At 35.4% G+C, this 24409-nt stretch overlaps 1 pseudogene; it reads right to left on the minus strand.

The window, feature by feature from the left end:
* Gm16332 (predicted gene 16332) overlaps nucleotides 15211-24409 on the minus strand; it is a 58384-nt pseudogene continuing 49185 nt past the window's right edge.

A 24409-nucleotide genomic window follows, 5' to 3' on the forward strand; every position in this document is an offset into this window, starting at 1 on the left:
AGCTCCTTTGTTATTTTGTTTAGCTCCTTCATTAGGGATAAAATCAATGAATAAATGTTTTGTGATTTTATACTATACACAAGTGGGATAATTGATGTGACCATTAATGCACGTTGTAAGAAATGGTGGTGATCCTCTTGATTCTCTATATCTAGGTTTACATGCAAACTCAATATCTTCCCCTGACTGAATATAAACCTTTTTATTTTCTCCCCACCTGAGAATTATGTTATGTCTTTCCATAATGTCTTCTGGTATTACACATGCATCTGAAAGAAAAATTAGCAAAGTTCATTAAGTAATACATAAACCTACAGAGATCACCCTTATCTATAGACCAATTTCATTTTTTTCTGAAAATTAACTATAAAGTAATGTCATTATCAGTAACTTCAAAAATCAATTTAGCTATGAATTTAACAGAAGTGAGAACTTCAATCATAATATTAGTTATACTGGTAAAAGAATCTGAAAAGACAAAAATGGAGAAATCTTGTATATTAATAGGTTGTAAGGATTAATAATGAAATGTCCACATCTCCTATGGAAACTAGCAGATTCCATGAACCCACACTGAAATACCAATAACAGTTTTTATACTTTTAGGGGTAAAAATCTAAACTTTGTATGGAGGTACAATATAATGAGCAGACAACTGAAACTGGAGCAGAAAGGAAAATCTGAAGACATCATAATACCTGATTTCAGCATACATCATGAGCCCCACAGTAACCAGAACACTATGAACATGCCAACGAAAGATAAACGTGATTTCAAAACTGATGTATGTATCTTCAGTTAACTCATCTTAATAGACTTTCCAAAAACTTATGTTAGAGAACTGATATCATATTCAGTTAATAAGGATAATTGATATCCTTATGGAGATGATTAATATTTGATACTGTCTATCATTCTGGGCAAAGTCAACTGAAAGTTGGTCAAAGACATCCATGTAATAACAAACCACTGAAAATACAAGGAAACAAAACAGGGAAACATTTCATTGGTTTTGGACACTAGATATTTGGAAGGGACTCCAAATTATAAGGCAAAAAGCAAACCCTGACCCATGGATTTCAAAACATAGTTGGAGACAGCACAGAGCATAATCAATACAACTAAGAAATAGGCAGCCAGGTGAATCAGAGTAAATGGTTGTCTATTAGTTGTTTCTAGGTATTTACATATCTTTTATAGGAGTGTCTTATGTCAAGGAACATAAGAAATTGAAAATCCTTTTTTTTTTTTTTTTGGATTTTGGTTGAATTTGGATTGGTTTGATTTGATTTGTTTTGATTGATTTGGTCCTCGTTAGAAGATATAGCACTCTTTCCTCTAAATTGATTGTATCTTTAAAAATCATCTTTGCAATATATCTGTCTTAAACTATACTTAAATAATTGATCAGAATTTCAGTTTGTTGATACCTTTTAAATAAACTGTAACTAGACTGTATTAAAATGCATTTTCAAAGAAAAATAAGCCAACTAAAATTATATAAATTTATAGATACTTCTCAAAAAATACACAAGAACCTGAGTATGAAAAAAACCTTAAAATATCATTAGCTCTCATTTTTTTTTGCCAAAGCTATAGTAAGATGCCTTGCCACTCAGAAAAGAGAAAGTAGCCCTTATAATTACAAATGATCATGAATATGTGGTGAAAAACTCATAAGTTGTGGATGGGAATGTGACTAAGTGAAATTACTATAGATGACAACTGAGATTTCTTAAAAATTTAAAAATAGATTGTACATATATTTTTGCTATGTGCTTTTTTGTACTTACTCAAAGGAAATAAAAAAAAACCTCTGCAGCATGCAAGTATGTTTATTGCAAACTGCTACATGACTCTAGATAAGATGAAAAAACTGTTTGAACTAATACCAATTGGTGAATTTACAAAGACAATGTGGTAGAATTAAATGTGAAATTTTACTCAAATATTAAAGATTATTTTGGTTAGAAAAAGGCATTGGAGGACACTAAGTGAACTAAACAAAACACAGGAGAACAACTACTTTGTATTCTTTTTCACAGAATGAAAAGATAGACTAAACTATCTCTAAAATGCATGACAGTGATTAATAAAATTTAGTTGTCTTGTCTATGGGCGGCACATGTTGTATGGATTTAATACCAGATGTATATAGATTAATTTGTAAAAGAATAGGTTCTGTAGGCTCACATATTGCTTATTCATTGGGGACTGTTGGTACTCAATAAAAGATTAGGAGATATGACCTTGTTGGAGTTGGTGTAGCTTTATTAGAAGAAGAATGTCTATCTCTTTATGCTGCCTGGAGTCACATGTATAATGCTCAGCTACTTCTCCTCCATCATGCTTACCTCTGTGCCATGATAGTTGTCTAAATCGCTGAAATTATAAGCTATTCCCAACAAATACTTTCTTTTCTAAGAGTTGCCATGGTCATAGTGTCTCTTCACAGTAATAGAACCCTGGCTAGGACAATAGGTATAGAATATCATGCTGGTGCCTAGTTTTGTGGACATTAATACATCTTAAACGCGTTCTCACGACCGACCAGGAAGAACACAACAAACCAGAATCTTCTGCGGCAAAACTTTATTGCTTACATCTTCAGGAGCAGGAGCGCAAGCCCCCAGCCCCAAAAACGAAAGCCCCCCTAAACGAAAGCGGAACCCCGTCCCTATTTAGGAGAATTATCCTCCGCCTAGGACGCATCACTCCCTGATTGGCTGCAGCCCATGGCCGAGCTGACGTCACGGGAAAGGCAGAGTACATGTAGTGGTAAAATACCCTTGGCACATGCGCAGATTATTTGTTTACCACTTAGAACACAGGATGTCAGCGCCATCTTGTGACGGCGAATGTGGGGGCGGCTCCCAACAAATACAGGTTAGTAAAAACTTAATTATAAAGAATAACATTCACAATTTTATTTGATAGGTGTTTTTTATAAAATATATCTAATAATTTTGTTTTTTATCACATGCTAATGTTTGGCAATGAAGCACAAACAAAACAGTACTTGTATTTTGTGAATGTTCTATTATTAACAGAAAAATATCCATAATATAAAACAAAATCTCTTATAATCTATGAGAATAAGGTACTTACGTAAACAGGTTGGTGGCTCAGACCACTTTCCATTTCTACATGTTATTGTCTTCTTTCCCTTAAGTACATAATACTTCTGGCACTGATAGTCAACTGATGATAATGGTTCATATTCTGGTAATGACAAGGAGGTGATGTCTCCATTGTCAATAGGTGGAGGAGGCCCACATGTCCTTGTTGAGTCTAAGGAGACAACATTTGAATGTTTGAAATTCAAGTCAAATTACAGGCTAAAGCAGAACCAAAAAGAATACAGTATTAAACAAGACTTTAGTGATTTCTAGCTAAATAAATGTTTACTTGAAGAAATATTAATCATATAAACAGAGTTGCAAGTTCTTTCTTCCTTTTCACCCAAAGCCCTTGCTTAACTACAGCAAACATGTCTGCTCTGAAGCCTTCAAGTACTAGTAAATACCTTAACAGCTTCTGAACACACAGATGCCAATGTAGATAGACAATGCTTTTAAAGAAAACTTGATCATATATGACCCTATATATTCCCACTCTCTATCATTTTTGTAGATATACATTTCTAAATAAGACTTCAAAGTGTATAATGCTACAGAAGGCTAATGAGGCTTTCTGGGTTTTTGATAGGGTCAAAATAAGCATAGACATTTATATGTTATACTTCTGCTAAATATATCTGAAATGCTTGGACATAGTATTTTTAGTAAATATTACATGAAGAGATGAGACATTGAGTATTCTAGCAAAGAAATTCAAAACTCATCTAACTGTATAATATTGTGCTATATGTTTTTCTTTTAGACCCTGAGTGCCCTTGTGAGGACACAGGAAATGTCTGAAATCAAAAGTACTGATTCTGTTTAGTAAGATCTCAAAAGAAACATCATGAAAATGAACCAAACTCAAAAATGTTTAAAGTAAAAAACATTGAAGATTCAAACAAAAATAATGTTTTAGTGTGAAGGAAAAGGAAAAAAACTGGTCATAATGCATGAATGTTCATATTCAAGAACTGAGTAAACTCAAATAGGACATGTCCCTTGAAGATCCTAGCAATCTACTGAAACTGCCTAAAGAAAACATCTTGGAAAAAAGTCAGTAAAGTCATTATCAACCACACTGGACTAAGATCAAAGAGAGTCTCCTATCCATCATCATACAGACCACAGAAATTAACAAAAAAAAATGAGTGTCAGCCTTAAGTTCCATATCCTGTGGTGCTAGCTTTTTGAATAAAGATATTAATGAAGACATTATTCAAAAAATAATATAAAGGGGTTTTATTTCCATCAGAGAGTTCTTCCTAGGTAATTACTACCAAAATTCATGACATAAATCAAAATAGAAATTAAGATTAGGAGAAATTTAACTGTAAAATTAGGTGTATATAGCACATAATCTTTAAACTCATAAAGCTAGGTTTGTGTTTCAAGTGAAACCAAGCATTTAGGAATAGTGTTAATAAAATAATCATAGGAGACAGAGGGAGGGATGGACATAAATGGGAGAGGGGGAGAGGAGGGAAAAGAAGAAGGGCTGGATATGATATGGGAGCTAACAGGACAGAATCCTAGAGGGGCAGGAGAATGACTAGAAATATATTGCTTGTGAATCTTGGGAATCTCTAGAGAGTGCAAGACACCAAGGATATATGAGGCTCATGGTATTCAATGCAAAAAAGCATAGCCAAAATATCTAACTTTGAGAGGATAGAACCTAAAGAGACTACCAGTAGGTAGACATGACCCTCGGTTGAGGAATGAGATCACGCAAACATCTTAAAAATGTTTGACCAAGAATTGTTCCTGTCTAAAGGAAATGCAGAGATACAAAATGAGTACAGCCTGAAGAAAAGCCCATCGAGTGACCCTCCAAACTTTGGATCCATCCCATGCAGAGGTACCAAACCTTGACACTATTACTGATGCCTTGTTGTGCTTGCTTGTGCTTGCAAATAAAATCCTAGCACGGATATCCCATCAGAGGCTCTACCAGCAGCTGACTAAAACAGAAGAAGATACTTATAGCCAACTATTGAAATGAGGTTAGGGATATCTATGGTAGAGTTATGAGAAGGATTGAAGGAGTGGAAGGGGATTGTGAACCAACAGGAAGAACAAGAGTATAAACCAACCAGAACTCCTCAGAGCTACCAGAGACTAAGCCACCAAAGAAAGGATATACATGGACTGATCCATGGCCCCTGGTACATATGTTGCAGAGGAGTGCCTTGTCTGACCTCAGTAGGACAGGATCAGCCAAATCCTGTAGAAACTTGATGCACCAGGGAAGATAGATGCTGGTAGGAGTAAGGTATGTGTAGGTGGGTGTATGGGGGAGTAGCAAAGGTAACAAAGGTAAGGGGGTGGAGGGAGTAAAGAACTTTAGAATGGGGACTGGAGAAGGGGCCTACAATTGGAATGTAAATGAATACAATAATAAAAAGAAAGAAAAAATATGATAAATAATTATGAAAATCAAAGTAATGGGATTTTTTTAAAGGACTATATGAGGAAGGGAGTAAATAAATGAAACAAAGACTCTGAAAAAATAAAAATAAAAAAGAATGGCATTTAATATATGTAAGAGAAAACTCTGAAGGAATCAATAAGAAAACTTGAGGAAATGGGAAACACAATTGGATTTTGAAGGTAAATTCAGTTTCTACTTACATATTGGAATATAAAATGTCAGCATTAATTAATGATGATACATATACAAACAGGTATCTTGACTTTAGTATCAGCGGTTTAGAAAACAATTAGAGATAGAATACTCAGATTGTATATACAAAAGGAATTAAAAATGCATGTTTCTATTACATTTTTGAGAACCACTCCTCCAAAACAAGGTGAAAAACCAGAAAGAAGTCCAGAAAAGCCTGGCTGCTATTCTGAATACATCACAGCCTGAAGGCTTCTGATGAGTTCTGCTATATGCAGGTAAGGGAACCTCCCAAACAACTGCAGCAGCTGGTGATCTCCAGGGCCCAAGAAGACTCAGGATTCATCACCCCCCCCAGCCCCCAGCCCCCTGAATTTCACACCCCTTCCAGCCTGCACCTTCTGAGGAGGCAGATGACCATCTTGTTTGCTCCTCTAACGACACCACAATATGAAGACCTCCCAGGAGTTTTGCTACATGCAGGATACCTGACCAAACAGTCTGAAAGCCTCCCATGAGTTCTGCTGTACACTGAGCAACAGAACCCACAGTCTGATGGCCATCTAGGAGATCTGCTACAGCCAGGGCAACAGATCAGCAGCTTGTCTGCTGCTATGAAGATCCCACAGTCTGAAGGCCTCCCATGGGAGCCACTGCAGCCAGGGCAGAATCTCACCAGTGTACATGACCCTATGAAGACCTCACATTCTGAAGGCTTCACATGATGTCTGCTACAGTGAGAGACACAAGCCTACCACCAATCCAAGGACACAAGAGGCAGGATCAAGACAGACATCCCCAGTACAGCTAACACCAGAGATAAATGGATTGCTAGAAGCAAGCATAGGGCCATAAGCAACAGAAACCAATAAACTTTGGCATCATCAGAACACAGTTCTCCCACCACAGCAAGCTCTGGATGTACCAACACACCTGAAAATCAGGACGCTGACCTAAAAACTTATCACATGAAGATAATAGAGTCATAAATAAGTCATGGAAAGAAATACAAGAAAACACATTTAAACAGGTAGAAGCAAATAAATCCCTTAGTGAAATACAGGATAAAACACACAAACAAGTGAAGGTGTTGATCAAAATGGTCCAAGATGTAAAAGTAGAAATAATAAAGGAAACACAAATGTGGGCAACCTGTGAATTGGAAAACCTAGGAAAGAGGTCAGAAATTACAGATGAAAGAATGACCAAGAGAATACAAGAGATGCAAGAGAGAATCTCAGGTGTAGAAGATACCTTTGAAGATATTGAGCACCCCCATCAAAGCAGAGGGAGGGAGTGGGATAGGGGATACCTAGGTAAGGGAGAGAGACTGGAAAAGTGAATAACGTTCGAAATGTAAATAAAGAAAATTTTGAATAAAAAAAATTATGGACACACTCTCAAAAAATATCAAAACATAAAACAACTCCTAACCGAAAACATCCAGAAAACTCAGGACACAATGAAAAGCCCAAATCTATGAATAATAGAAATAAAGAAGAACAAAGATTTCCAGTACAAAGGATGTTCTAATGTCTTGAACAAAAGCATAGAAGAAAACTTCCCCAACCTATAATAAGAGATGGCCATGTATATAGAAGAAGCCTAAAGAACACCAAATAGATTGGACCAGAAAAGAAAATCCTCTTATGTCATAATATTCAAGAACATTAATTGCACATAACAACAAAAAAGAATATTAAAAGCTACAAGTTGTAAATGCTAAGTAACACACAACGGCAGACTGGTCAGATTACACTAGATTTCTCAACTGAGACACCAAATGCAAGAAGAGCCTGGTCAGATGTCATGCAGACCCTAGAAGAAAACAAATGCCAGACCAGGCTACTATACCCAGCAAAACTCCCATTCAACATAGATGGAGAAACCAAAATATTCCAGGACAAAAACACATTCAAACAATATCTATCTATCAACCAAGCCCAACAGAGGTTTCTAAAAGGTAAACTCAAACACAAGGAGGGTACCTTCACCAAAAAAGCAACATATTCATCATCTCAAAACAAAACAAAACAAACAAAATGGAGAGAATTATACACATAGAATATTTTCTTCAACAACATAACAGGAACTAACAATCATCTGATTTAATATTTCTGAAAATCAATGGACTCAATTTTCCAATAAAAAGATAGGGTAACAGACTGGATATGCAAACAGGATCCAACATTTTGTTACATACAAGAAATACACCCCAATATCAAAGACAGACATTACCTCAAGTAAAAGGCTGGAAAAAAGTCTTTTAAGCAAATGGTCGCAAGAAACAAACATGTATTGTGATCATAACATCCAATAAAATAGACTTTCAGTTCAAAAGTAATCAAGTGAGCTGTGGAATGATACCTCATATTCATGAAAGGAAAAATCAACCAAGAGAAACTGTCAATTCTGAACATCTATACCCCAAATACAAGGGCACCAACATTCATAAAAGAAACTTTACTAAAGCTCAAAAAATACGTAGAACTCCACACAAAAATAGTGGGACACTTCAATACCCCACTCTCACTAATGGACATGTCATTGAAACAGAAATTAAACAGAGACACAGTGAAACTAACAGAGATTAAAAGCCAAATGGATTTAACAGATATCTACAGAACAATTCACCCTAAAACCAAAGAAATATACCCTCTTCTTAGCACCTCATGGTACCTTCTCCAAAATTGACCATATAATGAATCACAAAACAAGCCTCAACCAATACAAGAAGATTAAAATAATAACATGCATCCTATAAGATCACCTTAGCCTAAGGCTGGTTTCCAGTAACACCAAATCAACAGAAAAACCACATGCATGTGGAAACTGATACCTAAACCACACAAGGATTAAAAAAGAAAAAGAGAATATCAGACCAATTTTGCAAAAGTACTCAATAAAACTCTAGCAAACTGAATCCATGCCATCATTCACCATGATCATGTAGGCATCATCCCAGGGATGCAAGATTGGTTCAATATACAAAATCCATTAACATAATCTATTATATAAACAAACTCAATGAAAAAAATCACATGGTTATCTCATTAGATGCTGAAAAAAGCATTTGACAAAATATAACGCCCCTTCATATTAAAAGTAGTGGCGAGATCAGGAATTCAAGGCTCGTATCTAAACAAAATAGAAGCAATATACAGCCAACTCACAGGCAATATCAAATTAAATTAAGGGATACTTGAAGCAATCCCAATAAAATAAGGGACAAGATAGGGAAGTCAACTTTTCCATATCTATTCAATAGAGTAATCAAAGTTCTAGTTAGAGCAATAAGAAAACAGAAGGAGATCAAGAGGATACAAATTGGCAAGGAAAAATTCAGGGTATCACTATTTTCAGATGATAAGATAGTAAACATAGGCAACCAAAATAGTTTTACTAGAGAAAAGTGGCTGGACATAAAATTAACTCAAACAAATCAACAACTGTCCTTTATGTAAATGATAAGCAGACCGGGAATGAAATAAGAAAACAATACCCTTCAGAATATTCAAAGATAGTATGAATTATCTTGGAGTAACTATAACCAAACAAGTGAAATATCTGTATGACAAGAACTGAAAGTTTCTCAAGAAAGAAATCAAAGGAGACCTCAGAAAATAGAGAGTCCTCCCATGCTCATGGATCAGCAGGATTAACATAGTAAAACTGGGCATCCTACCAAAAGTCATCAACAGATTCCATGCAATCACCATGAGAAGTAAAACACAGTCTTCAAAGACATGGAAAGAGCAATTCTCAAGTCCATCTGGAAAAACAAAAAACCCAGAATAGTGAAAATAACTTCTGGGGGGGAAATCACCATTCCTGACCTCAAGATGCAATAGTGATAAAAACTCCATGATACTGGTACAGAGACAGACACTTTGATCAGTGGAATAGAATTGAAGGCCCACAAAAAAACCCACTCATTTAAGGACATGTAATCTTTGACAAAGATGCCAAAAAGATACATTGGAAAAAAGAAAGCATCTTCAGTTGATGGTTCTATTCTAACTGACAGTCAGTATGTAGAAAAATGAAAATAGATCCATATTTGCCACCTTGCACAGAGGTCAAGTCCAAGTGGATGAAGGACCTAAACATAAGGCAGAAACACTGAATCAAATAGAAAAGAAATTGGGGAAGAGCCTTGCACTCATTGGCACAGGGACAAATTTCCTAAACAGAACTCCAGTATCTCATTCCCTAAGATCAAGAATTGATAAATGGGACCACATCAAACTGAAAAGCTTCTATATGGCATAGGATATTCTCAATAGGAAAAATTGTCAACCTACAAATTAGATAAAAATCTTACTTACCCTCCATTCAATAGAGGACTACTATCCAAAATATATAAAGAACTCAAGAAACCAACCACCATGAAACCAAAAAAACCTTATCAATTTGGATATAGAACTCAACAACAACAACAACAACAACAACAACAACAACAACAACAAATCACAAGAGATGAATTCTTATTGGCTGAGAAGCACGAAAAGAAATGTTCAAAGTCCTTATTCATCAGGGAAATTCAAATCAAAGTGACTCCGAGATTCTACCTTACACCAATCAGAATGGCTAAGGTAAAAAATAAGGTAACAGCACATGTTGGCAAGAGTGTAGAGAGAGAGGAACACTCTTCCATTGGTTGAGATTTCAAACTGATAGAACCAGTGTGGAAATCAATCTGGATTTTCCTCAGAAATCTGGAAATAGATATACCTGCAGATCCAGCTACACCACTCTTGGGCATATATATCCAAATGATGTCACAGCATGCCACATCTGTGTTCATAGTGACCATATTTGTGCTAGTCAGAAGTTGGAAACAACCCAGATGTCCCACAACAGAAGAACAGATACAGAAAATATGGTTCATTTACACAATGGAATACTACTCAGCTACTAAGAATGAGGACATCTGAGCTTTGCCGGCAAATGGATGGAACTAGAAAATATTATCCTGAATGAAGTAACTCAGACCCAAAGGACAGGCATGGTATGTACTCACTAATAAGTAGATATTAGTCAAAAAAGTATGGATACAATCCTCAAACCACAAGAATATAAATAAGCCTAAGGGCCCAATTGAGGATGCCTTAGTCCCACCTGGAAGGGAGAGGAAAGCAATCATGGGTGGAGGGGAGAGGGAGGGACCTGAGTGGGAGAAGGGAAAAGGGGAACATGATCAGGTATGAAAAACGGTCAGAGGGTGTAAGTTGGGGGATAAGGACTGGACTGTATAAAAAGATTAAAAAAAAAAAGATCCATAAACAGAGAATCCAAATACAAAGTAACAAATGAAATGATAATAAAAAACACACTAAAAATCTTTTCACATATAAATTATCTGAATAGTGAGATTTGATTGTTGGACTAGGCAATATATGATGCTTTTCTTTTTTTGTTTTTGTTTTATTTGTTTTTTGTTGTTATTGTTGTTGTTGTTGTATGAGACAGGGTTTCTCTGTATAGCCCTTGCTGTACTGGAAAGCACGATGTAGACCAGGCTGGCCTTGAACTCAGAAATTCGCTTGCCTCTGCCTCTCAAATGCTGGGATTAAAAGCATGTGCCACCACACCAGGCTAATGATTCTTTATAGGAATGATTTAAATATGTCCATCGTAAATATATAGTCCATATACAATAATAATTAATTGAGGTAAAATAGACAATTTCTGTGCTTATACATCTAAATTTAGCATGTACTCACTGAAAATTCACACATGTTGAATGCAACATGTAAGAAATAAAGAAAGCTAACAAATAAAATGTTTTTTCTCATATGGAGATATTCTATTACACTATATATTTACATTTGAAAATAATCATTTGGAAAATCTTTTCTCAATTCTTACATAAATATTATGTTTATACATTTACATTTTAATAAATGAATGAATATCTTTAGTTGTAAAGTGATTCATTTCAACTTAGTAGCAATTGTTCCAGTAATCTGGTGAATATTTGTTGAAAATTTCCACCATATTTCTTTATTATATTCACCCAAACTGTATCATTTCATTTTATTAAAAATGCTTCTCTTATCACTTTGGTAGTGAGCTATCACTCAACAAATGAATCATCTCTCGAATGACCATGAGCTCTACACTGACTGGATGGCCAGGAACTGAAGATTGGATAGTTCAGACACCTAAAATGGGTGTCCTGTCAAGTTGTCATCAGGCAGGCTTTTTCTGGCAGCTGATGGGAGCATAAGAGAGAGTCTCAATTGGAGATTTTCATTGGGTACCTTCCCTTGGAGATCAGGGAATTCTACAGAAGATGGCTGGTGAACGGAATTTTGGGAGTCAGAGGGCATGGAGGACACCAGGAGAACTAGCCCACTGAATCAAATAAGCACAGTTCATATGGGCTCACAGAGAATTAAGCAGCAAAGAAGAGGAAGGTATGAATCTGCACAAGGTCTTCTGTGTATGTTATAGCTGTTAGCATGGTGTTTTTGTGATATTCCTAACAGTGGGAGTAGTTGTACATCTGACTATTTCACCTGCTCTTGGGACTCTTTTACTCCTGTTAGGCTGCTTTGTCCAGCCTCAATATGAGAGGATTTTTAACGTGTCTTATTGTATCTTGTGTTGTCATGCTTGGCTATTGTCTCTTGGAGGACTATGATTTTCTAAAGGAAAGCAGACGGCAGGGGATTTGGGTGAGAGGTGCAGTTTGTGAAAGCTGAAAGAAGTGGAAAGGGAAAAAACTGACCAATTATAAAAAATAAAGTTAAAAAAAATCAACACCCTTAGTCATTAAAGAAATGCAAATCAAAACAACCCCGAGATTCTACCTTACACCAACCAGAATGGCTTCTCAAATCATTCAAGTGACATTACATGCTGGCCAGGATATGGAGAAAGGGGAACACCTCTCCATTGTTAGTGCGATTGTAAATTTATACAACAACTCTGGAAAACAATCTGGCAGTTCCTCAGAAAATTGGAAATCGTTTTACCTGAAGACCCAGTTATACCACTCTTGTGCACATACCCAAAAGATGCTCTACCATACCACAAGGAAAAGTGCTCCACTATATTCATAATAGCCAGAAGCTGAAAACAACCCAGATGTCCCTTACCCGAAGAATGGATACAGAAAATGTGGTTCATTTACACAATGGAATGATATTTAGCTATTCATAACTAGGATATCATGAATTTTCAAGCAAATTGGTGAAACTAGAAAAAAAATCATCTTGACTAAGGTAACCTAGACCCAAAAGGACATTAATGGTATATACTCACTGATAAGTGGCTATTAGCCCAAATGAACAGAGTACCCATGATACACCCCACAGATCCTAAGAAGTTAAACAAGAAGGAAGGCCCAAGTGAGGATGCTTCAGTCCCACTTAGAATGTGAAATAAAATAATCATGGGAGATAGAAGCTGGGTGTTATCTGGGTGAGAGAGGGGACAGGAAGAGAAAAGGGGGCAGAGGCAGGATCAGGTATGGGGTAAAACATAAGAGAAGCTCAGAAGGCCGGGAAAATAAATGGAACCCTGAAGCTGCCAGGCACAAGGCATCAGGGGATCCTCCTTAAAGTCCCAGAGACCCAGGATCTGGGAGGCTCCCAGGTCTCAATGTGGGTGACCATAAGCAATAACCTCAACAGTTGGAAAAGGGAATCTGAGGAAAACACCTCCAATAGTTCAACTGGACGCCCAGTGGAGGGATGTAATATCAACCCACCTTCAGATTTTTTGACCCCAAATTGTTCTCAAAGAAATGCAGGGACAAAAATAGATCAGAGACTGAAGGAATTTCTGAACAATTTCTGGCCCAACATGAGATCTGTCTGTCCCATGGGAGTGCATCAAATAACTGACACTATTACTGGTGCTATGTTGTGCTTACAGACAGGAGCCGAGCCTAGCTTTCCTCTGATAAACTCTACTAGCAGCTGACTGAGACAGATGGAGATAGCATTGGATGGATGTCTGGGACTCCTATGGGAGAGAGAGGGGATGAATTGAAGGAGCTGAAGGGGATGGAAAGCCCATAGGAAGACCATGAGCTCACAGAGACTAAGCCACAATCCAAAGAGCATAAAGGGACTGGTTAGAGACTCCTGGCACATATCTAGCAGAGGACTCCCTTTTCTGGCCTCAGAGGGAGAAGAAGCACCTAATACTTCATAGAATTGATGCTCCCGGGAAGATGGCAACTTGTCAGAGGTGAAGTAGAGGGGACATGGGGGAAGTGCTCTGAGAGGGAGACTGGGGAGAGATAACATTTGGGACTTAAATAAATTAAATAAATTAAAAAATATTTAAACTGCTTGTTTATTTCCAGTAATGTACAATAACTAAATTATGTTGTCAAAGTAACATTAGGGAAAATGATGCCCCATCTTTGCATTTTGGTGGTTCTGTCCAAATTCCATTTTGACACTTCATTTCCAGTTCCCCATATAATTCAAAAGCTTTATTACATTCATAATGTACTCTGTCACCAGATGGATATTTAGCCTTGGACCTTGTTACTATAGTAGCATTTGGCATATGTGGTGGATCCACACAGGAAAAAATAAAGTATCACTACCAATTTGCTCATCTTGAGTGTCAAGTTATTGCATAAGTTTCCAAATATATTTATGACTTGATGAGTGGATAAAAATTGCTACATTTACACAGAAATTACACAGAAAATAAAATCATGAATGTCACAGTAATGATGGGAAATAGATAAAAACTCATCCTGAGTGAGGTATCATTAGGTGATATCAGGTGTAAAGTCAATGGAAACCAAATTACAATCCACAGAACAACAGAGGTTAGGTACAGCATAAGGGACTGGAGGCAAGGTATTGTGTCCATAAGATGCTGAAATAGAGTTGGGAGTTATGGATTCCAGGAAGGGGAGACAAAAAACAGAATACAAAGAGGAACAACAAAAGTTAAATGTCATTTGAGGTATATTATAGAAACCTAATACTTGTATTATCAATTCTGTATGTAGCTGTAATATAAGGAAATGTTAACAAGCTAGATGTGTCATCATAAAGAAGGTAAGAAGTGCTTCCTTATACCACATTCTGTTATTTTGAATCTATTAAACAACTTCAAAGAATTAATAATCTCAGAAAATACCATATATTTTGGGATGAGTGTAGGGAGCACATTATGGGAAAAAGAAATTTTGGACTTTACTACTTGGTGGCAAATCAAAACAATACAATTCACATGAGCAAATAAAGTCTACAGACTATATACCATATCTAAAAACATAAATGTGAGAGTAAAACTAGATTTCAATAGAAACAGTACAATCAACTAAAGCAGCATAGATTGAGTTATGCAAGTAAAAATATATGGTTAAAATATATAATTGTGTATATGTGCCGATCTAAATCATTCTGTCTCCTGACTTGGATGAGAGTAGACTACTGGTAATGAGTTGTTTAAAACCACTATTTTGCTTTCATGTCACTCTAACCAACACAATGAAGTGGAGTGCTCCATTTCCCCATGTACAGGATATCACATTTTTCTTCAGGTATCCTGAAACCATCATCACAGACATAGCTGAATGTAGTTCCATGTTCATGACACCTGGACTCAATGGAATCTCTCTTTTCTTCTGAAGATCTGGGTAAATTAATAGATCCATGTTCTATTGTAGGGGGTTGGGAACATGGAATTTTTTCTACATGAAGAAATAGTTAAGCAAAATTAAAACTTACATAAGAAAATAAGATTATACTTTTTGAATTATGTGTCCAGAATATTTATAGTATGGCCTTGTTTTTCAGTACCTTTCCCCTCATCTGAGTTCTAATGGTACAAAGGAAGTCACAGATACTGACCAGTGCAGCGAGGTAATGACTGCCACCTTCCGTCTTTGCACACCATTTCCTCTGAGTCCTGAGTTAGGAAATTGTCTTGGCAAAGAACAGATAATTTTTCTCCATCCAAGTATTTCACGGTGGTTTCAATAACTTGGGAATTTGGAATCTGTGGTGGAGGAGGACAGGATATCCTGCCTTTTCATAGAAAACATCAAAAATCATAGATCTTTACTAAACCCAATATCTTACATTATGAAATAATATTTTTTATTAAATAGCAAACTAGTTATGACCATGTAATTTTTGACCTTATATATCTCACTTGTATAGCAATTAAATATAGCAATTCTTCATCTCCTTTGAAATTTTTCTCATTCTTTGTGAATGCAGTTTTATATTATTTTTATAAAATTTACTTCAATTATTTCTGGCCTTTAAAATATCTTAACAGAATTATATACTTAAATATAATTTATTAAGATTAAGCTCACATGAGTCTTTCTCTAGAGCTGTCTATGGATATTTGTGATCTAATGTGTTGTACTACATTAAAAATCTTCATGAAATATTTTATAAATAACAGTTGATTAGTGAAAGTTGTACTTGCATTTACTTATACTAATGTATAATTATATTATACTAATTATACTATAAGTATAATTATACTAATTATACTTTTCTCAATGCTGTGATAAAATACCTGACAAAAGAAGCTTAGGAGAGAAGGAGGAGAACGGAAGGAGATTGAAAAGGAAAGACGCAGAGAAATAAAGAAAGAAGGAAGAAAATGATGGAAAAAAGAAACAAACATAGGAAGAAAAGAAGGAAGAGTTTGTTAGCTCTTCGTGTAGGGAAACAATGGCAGCAGAAATGTGAAGCTGATGCTCATATTGTATTTATCACCAGGATGCACAGTCAACCTTTCCCTTTGTATTTATGCCAGGAATCCTGCCCATAAAATGGTGTCACCTACACATATAGTGGATCGTTCCCCCTCAGTTGACCTAAACAAGAACCGTCATTACAGATATGCTCAGAAGTTGTTTTCCTCGGAAATGTGGATTCTGTTAGGTAGAAAATAAGTATTAGTCATCACAATTGATAATCAATTTAACGTTGACTCTTCGTCAATAAGAATATCGAGTATGATCAAAATTGGTTTGTATTATGTTATTCAATATTTCAACTACCCTGGACATTCCATTTAACTTGAACTAGCTAGAGAGGTGAAAACTGATGGTTCACAATCAGTATAATGTAGTTCTGTTATTAACACTCTTCTGACAAGTTTTTTTTTTAATTACTACAAAATCAAAACACCTCAGATTCATCCCTCAGATTCATCTCTCAGATTCAAAACGTGAAAGGCTCCTTTCTTAATGGTTACTAATAATTTCATTCTTTTATTATATTTCTGCTTAAGTAGAGTAGAATTATTAGAAATAAATCAACACAGTGCAGTAAATACATTTCTCTATATTCTTTGGACAACTAGCTAGCTATGCAGGAAAGAAAAACAATTACTGACTTAATGATATAATCAAAATGGTAACAAATGATGAAATAACAGAGACAGCATGTGCACTCCATTAACACACATGTAGTAGGTTTAATTTTGAAATGGCATAGAAATACTTCTGTGAAGTTTAGTCTTTAAGAAATATTTAAAATATCAAATAAAGCAGGGCCTCCAAATAACAGTGATAAATACAAATAGGGAAGCAGAAATAGTAGTAGAATGACTGACTCTGTTGCCTACTGACATGGATTGGAGAGTATCAAAAAAATTGGAATTTTCCAGGTAAGTTGATGGTTAGAAGAGTTAAGTAAACTGTTATATTGACAGAACACCCAATCATACTGAAAGACATAATGGTTAAGCATAAGCATAGGAATGACAGCACATTTGTTGTGATAAAATAGTCATATGTAGTGAAACTATAAGAATAAGGGACCATTATGACACATAGGTAAAGCCATGTCGATCAATATTGTTTGTGTTTTACACTACAGGTCACTAACAAATATGAGGCTGTAATTTCTAAATCAACTCCTAGGTTAAAAAGAATTTTGACAGAAAATGTGTTAGAAGATAATATCTTCATATAGGGCAGGGTACCTGAACTCATGAAATCTCAAAAGTCACCTAACAAGATATGCATGGTGACAATACCAACTGACATATTAGTATGGATAGGGAAAATGCTATATGTCCCTTCCCCTAAATGAAGAGCTACAGGCAACTAATGGAGGTCTACAGTGGAATAGTCAGCCTCCTCTCTAGATGAGAGAGCAAACAAATAAGTTATCCAAGCCCATGAACTTAGTCCTGAGCACATACCCATAGGAGAAATACTTAAAAGACGTCTCAGATTGAATTTATATATACAAGTTTGATTTGTATATATTATTCATATATGTATGTATACATACACATATACACCAAGAAGAGGTCATAAATTGGATATGAAATTGGGGAGCACAAGAAGAGTTAAGTTGGAGTGGGAAAAGGGAGAGGTAAAAATAGTATGAATAAGATTTCACACATAAAATTATAGGAAAATTTTATTAAGGAAACAAAGACTCTACTGCTATAGTTTTAAAAGGCTAGGACACTCGTGAGAAGACAGTGCCAATAAGAGCTTAATTATACTGGGCGGTGGTGGCGCAGGCCTTTAGTCCTAGCACTTGGGAGGCAGAGGCAGGTGGATTTCTAAGTTCGAGGCCAGACTGGTCTACAAAGTGAGTTCCAGGACAGCCAGAGCTATACAGAGAAACCCTGTGTCGAAAAACACAAAACAATAAACAAAACAAAACAAAACAAAACAAAAAGCTTACTTATACAGTTTGGTTCAGGATCCCATTTTCCATTGATGCAGATTGAGCGTTCATAATACTTCTTGTCTCTACATTTGTAATTCATGATAGAGTTATGATTAAATTCAATCCTTTTTGGTTTAATTGCTTCTATGGCAGTTGATTTCAGTGCTCTACATTTCTCCAGTTGATTTGTTGCTATATGAAAATATTTCCATAAAAATAAAAACACATAAGAAATGAGTGAGCTCCTACATTCAAATATTTATACTGTAAATGCACGATGAAGCTATGCCTAGCACTCTATATTCTGCCAACCAAAATGTTGAGACTTACCATGCAGAAGTGGCCTATAGTGTGGGAACTAGGTATACTGTCCACTCTTTTATGTCTCAGAGATAATTTGTGTCATGAAGGGACATGGGTACTAGGCAACTACAAAAGCATAAAAAAAATCAGTGTCTCAGATGTTCTACGTATGTTATGATTATGACATGATCAACTCTTGTCATAGCATTAAAAGTGGTGAAAATGTTCAAATTTGTTGTTTTCCCATTTTTAAATATCAGTAAAATGTTACAAGTATCAAAATTAAAATGTGGGGATAGGATATAGAAATTTTCACTTCACATTTCCTTCTTTGATAGATGCGATACAAGAAAAGAACATCTAAGTTATACTATGTAGAGTACAAATATTTCAAAATATTTTATGAGAGAATTGGTATAAGAAATTAGATGCTTTTAATCACCACCTGTCTCCTTTACATTCTTGTCATATGAGTCAATAAGAAATACTTTCACATTGTAGATTATTTTATAATATAGCAATATTAAGTTATGATAATAAATTGTTCTAGTTGTGTTATGAGTTAAGTAATATATATATATGCTTTTTAATATGTTATGTATTATAATTATTTGGTAAAAATGAGAGTGTGTTCTGAATTTGGCATTTCAATATAGACCCTGGATAACATTTTTAATAATTTGAAATCTAGAGTGAAATGTACATAGTGCAAATGAAAGTAAATAATTAGAAAAATTTGTATAACATTTAAAATGTTGACGAGAGTGATGCAAGCAGTAAAGACGCCTGAGTATTAACCCTGTCCTAAAGAAGGTCTACAAAAAGACAAAAACTGATGTTCTGTGAAAAAGAAGGTCAAAGGGCATGGTGACTATGTGGTTGATTTGCTTCTGAATATATTATTTATTAGGAGAAAGCTAAGGATATGGAGGAAAGTAATGTATACAGTCAAGGTAAAAATATTTGACTCATAACATTAAGTCTGTAGCCCAGCAAGACATAACTGGAGAGAGTCATATTAAGGTGGCTACAGGCAGATTAAGCAAACTAAACCTCTGATATCTGAACAAATAATAAAGTAGAATAGAGTATAGAAAAATAAATGTAGAAAATTCATAATTAACTATATTTATCTTAAGGTAATGAACAAACTTTTATAGGTTATATTAATGATTTCTGTTCTTCTTAAGAAATTCATTAGATTATAAAGAACGAAAATTTGGATTCCTATTATTTAAAACTAGATGTTTCCAAAAAAAAAAACCTACTAACTTCAAACCTGTACAATAGTAAATATTTCTAAAATACAAATATTAACCTTTATAAAGTATCCATTTTATGCATACATACTTACCAACACATTGAGGAAGCTGAGTCCACTTTCCACTAAGGCAAGAAACTGACCCATGTCCAATCATTGTGAAGGTTTCTGCACAAGTGAACTCCACTGAATCTCCATGGTGGTAGGGAGGGACAGAAAACTTGGCAGAGCCATGTTCAAGCTCAGGAATGTCTCCACATGTTCTCTCCTCCTCTGTAGATGTTTCACAAAAATGTATTTATGATAAATGCATCACTTCAAATACAAAATATCCTTGAAGTATTAATGTTTTTACTTACCAACACATACAGGCAAGGTTGTCCACATCCCATCAACACACTGGATTTTATTGGGTCCCTTCAGTAGGAATCTAGGTTTGCAATCATATTTCACCACCTCACCATGGCTGTATTCAACTTTTTTTGCTCCATTAATTTCCCCATTAAGAATTTCAAGAGGTGGTGCACATGATGCTACTTGACCTGCTGCAGAAATAGTGTATAAATATAAATGAAAATGTCCATCTTATGGTCTAAAATTTTAGTAAATGGAGAAATTTAAAGTTTACTCACCATATCACTTTTTATAAAACTTTTCTAAGTAAATGGTATTTACACTAGATTTACATTTCACAGCTATAATACTTTTGCTGAAATAGCATTGCAAATGTATTGAAGGTGGAAGAATTTTTGAAACCTAACGCTTGAAGATACATGCAAAGCACTCAGTAATTGTTGCGTTGATTATAATGATTTTCACATTGACTGGTACTATTTTATCATACAGTTATCACATTGTAGAAAACATCAGCAGTGTACCTATTATCTATTTTAATTTGTTTAATACCTGGTGTTGAATTAATTAAAATCTGCTTTTACATGTTTGGACATACTCTATGCAATATGAGGGAAGGAATATGCTATAAAAGCACAAGCTCTAATGATAATGCAGACAAAATGAAAGAAATCTCTTCAGTCTCAGCCATCATGTCTACATGTGTAAACACATTGTTAACACATTTAAAAGAGCAAGTTAGCTTGGTTTTAAGCTCATAAATATGTGGCTGTTTATCAGTCACATAAAACATGTCTTTCTTGGATGTCAATTTCCCTGAAACTTTTAGTATTATAGACATACTGGATAAATGGGGAACATTAAAAGAAGAAGAAGAAACTTCTGATCCTAATTGATCAAATATAAAACACATACTGACCTTTACATGTAGGGAAACCAGGAGACCATCCAAAGTGGTAGCATTGCACTGAATCTGGCCCAACTCTGTGTCCTGAATGGCAGGAGAATTCCAACAAATCTCCAACTCTGTATTTTTCTTTTCTGGGGGAAACGACTAGTTTTCGGTCTAGAGTGGGAACACTGCATTCTCTTTCTTGAAAAGTAAGATAATTGGAATATACAATTAATCATTGTGATAGGTTTATCTATCTCATGGACATTCACAGGGAAGCTTCAGTAACCCTTTTTCTTATAAAAAAAAAAAAGTTGCATACTAGCACTAATATAGCCTCAAAATCAATATGGTATTCTCTGAGAATTATAAGAAAGTGTAATATATTAATGTCAAAACTGATTTTAAAAAATCAACTTATTTTCACTGGATCTGATTTGCTTCAGATAAATATTAATATGAAAGTAATAACTTTCCTATTCTTACAACATAAAGTTGTTTCCCTCAGATTTGAAATTAATGTCATACAATTTCTAAGATGTATTAAAATAATTCAGTTTAATATAATAGGAAAGTAAAATGTGTAAAATAATTTCTAATGTATCTGAAGTTAGGAAAATATAGTTAGTATATTTTGCAATTAAAAAAACAGAAGAAACGTGTGCACATCCTTACTTTAAACCATTTGCTATACTTGTATTTCTAATTGATAGTTAATTGTTAATTATTCAGATTAAGAATATAAAACATTCCCCAATATGATAAAATTTTTCTTCAAGTTTTAAAATTTTTTGAGTTTTACCAAAAGTAAGTAAGTAAGTAAATAATACTTTTCTGCCTTAAAAATCCCCCTTCTTCTAATGTATAAATTAAAAGTCACAATTTTGAACTAGGGTCACACATAAAAGATAATTTCTGAATTATCAAAACTGAAGGGATGGTAACAGGAGGAATCAAATGGAGTGGAGTGAGAAAGTTTGGAAAAGATGACTAGAATTTGCGGCATTTCAGGGGCAAGATGGCACCTTAGTTCAATGGAAACTCCAAGGAATCTTTAAGGATGTTCCTAGTAAAGAGTCTGAATAGTGAGTTTTAAAGAACCTGAACCAGCCATCTTCTGTAACCAGGCAAGACTTCCAGTAGAGGAATTGGGACAGCAACCTAGTCATAACATATTCAACCTACTATTTGTTCTGTCGCCAAGATGTGGCTGCAGAGTTTGTGGGAATGACCAACCAAAGATTGGTTCCGTTTTTTTTTTTCCAATGTTCTATTAGGTATTTACTTCATATACATTTCAAATGCTATCCCAAAAGTCCCTTATACCCCCCCCATTGGTTCAGTTTAAGAGCCATGCAGTGAGAGAGAGCCATGTCTGACACTACCTTGAAGGCCAGCAACCAGAGGCTGGATACCTTAAAAACCTAGATGCCCCACAACTGAGGAATGCATAAAAATGTAGTATATTTATAAAATGATATATTACACAAGTTGTTAAAAAAAAAAAGGTCATCATGAAATTTGCAGGCAAATGATGGAACTAGAAAAAAGAAACTATCCTGAGTGATGCAATCAGACCTGGAAAGACAAAAATGATATGAATGCTTAAGTAGTTATTAAAGATTAAGTAAAGGATAATCATGTTACAGTCCATAGACCAAGTGAGGCTAAGTAAGAAGGTGGGTTAAGTAAGAAGGAGATCACCCTGGGAAGTGGCAATAGAATGAATTTTGTGGGTGAACTGGGGACAGCAGGGAAATATGGTCCACAGAATCAACTAAGGAGAAATCATAGAGGCTACAGAGACTGGAGCTGCAATCAAAGAGCCTGCATGTGTCTGTGCTCAGTTCTCTGCATACATACTGTTGCTTAGCTTGGGCATTTTGTGGGACTCCTAATAGAGGGAATGGGAAATGTCTCTAATTCTTTTGCCTGCTCTTGAGAACATTATCCTACTTCATCCAGCCTTGAAATGAGTATTTGTGTCTAGTTTTATTGCATCATGTTATGCCATGTTCGGTGGATATCAATGAAAAGCATGCACTTTTCTGAAGGAGAAGGGAGGAGAAGTGAGTCTGGTGGAGAATGGATGGTGGGAAATTGGAGGAGTTGAGGGAAGAGAGGCTGCAGTTGGGGTATATAGTAAGAGAGAAGAATAAGTAAAAAGAAAAATAAACAAAACTAAAGAAAACAAGTTTGGGATGCTGGAATTCCTGTTGTAAGATATTTAACAGTTTGTTTTTTGCTTTTGTTAGACAGGAATGAAGTGGTCGTTTTACTAGTGTACAATGGTAAAGATGAACAATTGAGGAGACTAAAATGCTTTCTTTTGTTCAGCTGTAGATTCCATAGATAATTGTAATGCACACCTTTTGGTATCCAACTCTATAAACGCTCCCCTTAACCCCTTTCTGTGCTGCTATCAGTAAGAATAAATTAATTTAATCTAAACTTGAATTGAGTCTAAGTGTGTGCTCTTTCCCAGTGGAAAGAATGAATGCCATAATACAACCAGCTATAATTATTGTTTGATTTGTTCTATCTTGGTTATGTATATTTGCTTCTTTTATTCAAATTATTTAATAAGTATACCATAATACTGTCTTAAAGTGAAAAAAAATCATTCCTGAGTGTATTTACACAGAGTGTGTCAGCCCCTAAATTATGTCTGTTATACCCGTGTGTGTGTGTGTGTGTGTGTGTGTGTGTGTGTGTGTGTGTGTAATATAACACTATATGATCATATCAGTTCGCATTGCCATCTCAGTCACTCCATTTCCTCTCCTCTAATTCACATTTCCTGTCTGGCCTGGAGACATTGAAGGTCCATGGGAATTTTTTGGGTAACAGTTTCTTTGAGATTAAAATACTCCATCCTTCTGGGAAGCCCCTTAAGCAGGGAGGTAAACAACTCAAAATAGCTTCAGGGAGTCCCTGAAACTGAGCAGATTCAGCAGGCTCCTCCCTACCAGAGTAACCAAGATAGTTGGATTGCTGAGAATCACTCAGACAAGCAAAGTTGAAAGGAAGGAGCTCAGACCACCCTAGATGCAAAAAAGAAAAATGACATCATACCAACTTCCCAGAAGAAGCAGGATCCTACCCAGCACCTGGAAGGTACTTAAGACAGCTGAGTCACTTGGGGAAAAAAAAAGACATTTTTCAACCTATTGTTCTGCCTACCAGTTATGTAATATGCTCATCTGTGTTTTG

This window comes from Mus musculus, chromosome 1 (assembly GCF_000001635.26).
Source record: "Mus musculus strain C57BL/6J chromosome 1, GRCm38.p6 C57BL/6J".
NCBI lineage: Eukaryota > Metazoa > Chordata > Mammalia > Rodentia > Muridae > Mus > Mus musculus.